Genomic DNA, 4,066 nt, shown 5'->3' on the forward strand with positions numbered 1-4,066 from the left:
TGCAGGCTGCAGGCCTGAGTTCCAGGGAAGAAATGATGTTGCAGTTTAAGGTCAAAGTTCTTCCGTTGATATCGGATTGGCCAAAATGTTCATTCAGGTTTTTCCATATTATTGTGTGGAAACACCCAAACAAACTTTTTGACCAACCCAATATAGTTCTTTTTCTTTTGAGTGAGGTCAATCTTTGCTCTATTAAGGCCTTCAATTTAATGGATATGGACAACCCACACTATGGAGGGTAATCTGTTTTACTCAGAGTCCACCTATTTTAATGTCCATCTCATCTTAAAAAGAAAAAAATAAAAATAAAAAACCAGCTTCATAGGAACATCCAGAATAATGTTTGACTATATATCTAGACACTGTGGCCCAGCTAAGTTAGTGTATAAAACTAGCCATCATATTACCCTCTAACCCACTACACAGCATACTTATTATGTTTCTTGCCTGTCATATATTGAGAGCATGTAAGTCAGCTCCACCAGGGCAGTGTTTGTCTGCTTCATTCACTAACACATCTCCAGAGTCAGGAATGCTATCTGATGCACTGCAGAAATGGTATAACTATCTACTGAATAGATCTTTATCACATTATCATCCCCCTCACCTTCATCCAATGTCATATAGTTATTTTGGAAAAGGAAAACTTCAACCCCCATCCTTTATTCCTCACATTCCATGTTCTTTCCATTTCTATTATGAATCATCCATCTTCAGAAATACCTGTAAGTCTCCAGATTCTCCCAAATACAATGGACGTATTTAGGCATTGAATAGGTCTGTGTACTTTAGAACCCAAGAAAGACCATTGGGCTGTGCTATGGGTATTCTCTCTCTTCTGCCAGAGAAGATGTGAGGGCTTTTCTTCCACATGCTGAAGGAGCATCTCAGCTCTTGTTACCAACAGAAATCTGGGTGCAAGGCAGCCCAGGACATAGATAATGGTGCTAACTGGAAATTATTTACAGCTTTAATATTCCTTTTATACCTTGGCTGTCTGAGTTATGGAATTCCTACTGCCAAATTCACAGTGACAGGCTGTGGCTCCTGTGGTTTCTTCCCCTTCTCCTTTCCTCATCTTGCCAGTTATTTATGGATAATTCCTGGGCAGGGCCTTCAGTGGAGGAGGAACAGTGCTCATTTCCAAAGGGCTATAGATATTCATAACCTGTGCAGAAAGATGTTTCAATAACTGACTGTCCAATCCTGTCAAAATGAAACAGAGTGAAAATTGATTCAGCCTTTTGGAAACCAATTGGTGATAACATGGATCAAGAAGTTTAACAGTGACCTTTTTATTTGACCCAGTAATTTCACTACGGAGAATCTATTTTAAATGTCAGGAAATATTTATACTCAAAATGCCTATCATGATATTTGTTCAAACAGCAAACATTGGTAACACTTTAAATGATCAGTATAACAGTTTTCCTTGAATTGCAGTTACTCAGTAGAATAAAACAGGCATCCTAAATATCGTTTATAACATGTAAATAAAACTTTTCATTATGTTGAGTGAAATTCAGTACATAATGTTTCTTCATAAAATATTATCCAATATAAAAATGAAGAAAAAATAAACTTGTCTAAAAAAAATGAAGAGAGGGTAAAAAAGACAGTATAACATTATTTTTATTTGGTTAAACTGTAAGTGATTGTCCCTCTTTAAAAATGTCTCAGGTTTTAAGCACAATGCATATATACAACGTTTTGACCTGCATGCTAAGTAAGGATGCAGTCTACTTGTTAATTTTCAGGAGATATATATTTTAGTAGTGTTTTCTAATGGCTCAGTGAGTGAAAAATCTATCTGCAGTGCAGCAGTCACAGAAGATACAGGTTTGATCCCTGGTTGGGAAGATCTAAAGGAGGAAGTGGCAACCCATTCCAGTATTTTTGTCTGAATAATCCCATGGACAGAGGAGCCTGGGGGGCTACAGTCCATGGGCTCACAAAAGAGTTGGACATGACTGAGCAAATAAACACACAAATCTCTTTTACCATAGTCAAGGCCAAAATGGATATTTTCTTTCTTTTTCAGCATCTCCCAATCTCTCTGTCTGAAGCTGGATGCTTTCTCTTTTTCCTTGCCCATTCTTCCACTGAAGAGCCCTTCAGTAGATGAACAAAGTCATTCATTGTCCAAGCCTGGGTATTGATGATAGGGAGGCAAGTACTATTAGTAGCAATACAGAGACAACAGGTATAAGCCAGGAATGTTCAGGGAAAGCAAGAATGTGGGGTCACCTTTCCCAGAGAGTCTCTACCAGGCAAGGGTTGGAGTGGACTCTCATCCACAAACATCCAACAGCTGCATATGAAGGCTTTGGTCTCCTGCTCTTCGTGTGACTGCTGGAACCCCAGACTAAGGTTCCTAGTGTCCCTCGAGGCAGCCACTCTTTCAGGCTTAATTCTTTGCTTTAGTAGACTGGATTCCCTTGATCTTTGTTTTTGGATCCTGTAAATTGTCCTCAATTTAATCACATGGACCACAGCCTTGTCTAACTCAATGAAACTATGAGCCATGCCTGTAGGGCCACCCAGGACAGACTGGTCATGGTGGAGAGTTCTGACAATATGTGGTCAAATGGAGAAGGGAGCAGCAAACCACTTCAGTATTCCTGCCTTGAGAACCCCACGAACAGTATAAAATGGCAAAAAGATAGGACACTGAAAGATGAACTCCTCAGGTCGGTAAGGTGCCCAATATGCTACTGGAGATCAGTGGAGAAATAACTCCAGAAAGAATGAGAAGACAGAGCCAGAGCAAAAGCAACACCCAGTTGTGGATGTGACTGGTGATGGATGCAAGGTCCAATGCTGTAACGAGCAATACTGCAAGGGAACATGGAATGCTAGGTCTATGAATTAAGGCAAATTGTAAGTAATCAAACAGGAGGTGGCAAGAGTGAACGCTGACATTTTAGGACTCAGTGAACATTGACATTTTAGGAATCAGCAAACTAAAATGGACTGCAATGGAAAAATTTAACTCAGATGACCATTATATCTACTACTGTGGGCAGAAATCCCTTAGAAGAAATGGAGTAGCCATCATAGTCAGCAAAAGAGTCCAAAATGCAGTACTTGGATGCCGTCTCAAAAATGGCAGAATGATCTCTGTTCATTTCCAAGGCAAACCAGTCAATATCAAAGTAACTCAAGTCTATGTCCCAACCAGTAATGCTGAAGAAGCAGAAGTTGAATGGTTCTATGAAGACCTACAAGACCTTCTAGAATGTCTAGAAGGTCCTTTTCATTATAGGGGACTGGAATGCAAAAGTAGGAAGTCAAGAAAAACCTGGAATAATAGGAAAATTTGGCCTTGGAGTATGGAATGAAGCAGGGCAAAGGCTAATAGCATTCAGCCAAGAGGACACACTGGTCATAGCAAATACCCTCTTCCAACAAAACAAGAGAGGACTCTACACATGGACATCACTGGATGGTCAACACTGAAATCAGACTGATTATATTCTTTGCAGCCAAAGATGGAGAAGCTCTATACAGTCAGCGAAAACAAGACCAGGAGCTGACTGTGTCTCAGATCATGAACTCCTTGTTGCCAAATTCAGACTTAAATTGAAGAAAGTAGGGAAAACCATTAGGCCATTCAGGTGTGACCTAAATTAAATCTCTAATGATTATACATGAAAATGAGAAATAGATTTAAGGAACTAGATCTGATAGAGTGCCTGATGAACTATGGATGGAGGTTCATGACATTGTACAGGAGACAGGGAGCAAGACCATTCCCATGGAAAAGAAATGCAAAAAAGTAAAATGGCTGTCTGAGGAGGCCATACAAATAGCTGTGAAAAGAAGAGAAGCAAAAAGCAAAGGAGAAAAGGAAAGCTATATCCATTTGAATGCAGAGTTCCAAAGAATAGCAAGGAGAGATAAGAAAGCCTTCCTCAGTGATCAGTACAAAGAAATAGAGGAAAACAATACAATGGGAAAGATGAGAAATCTCTTCAAGAAAATTAGAGATACCAAGAGAATATTTCATGCAAAGATGGGCTCGATAAAGGGCAGAAATGGTATGGACCTAACAGAAGCAGAAGAT

This window comes from Ovis aries, chromosome 5, assembly GCF_016772045.2.
Source record: "Ovis aries strain OAR_USU_Benz2616 breed Rambouillet chromosome 5, ARS-UI_Ramb_v3.0, whole genome shotgun sequence".
In the NCBI taxonomy this organism is placed as follows: Eukaryota; Metazoa; Chordata; class Mammalia; order Artiodactyla; family Bovidae; genus Ovis; species Ovis aries.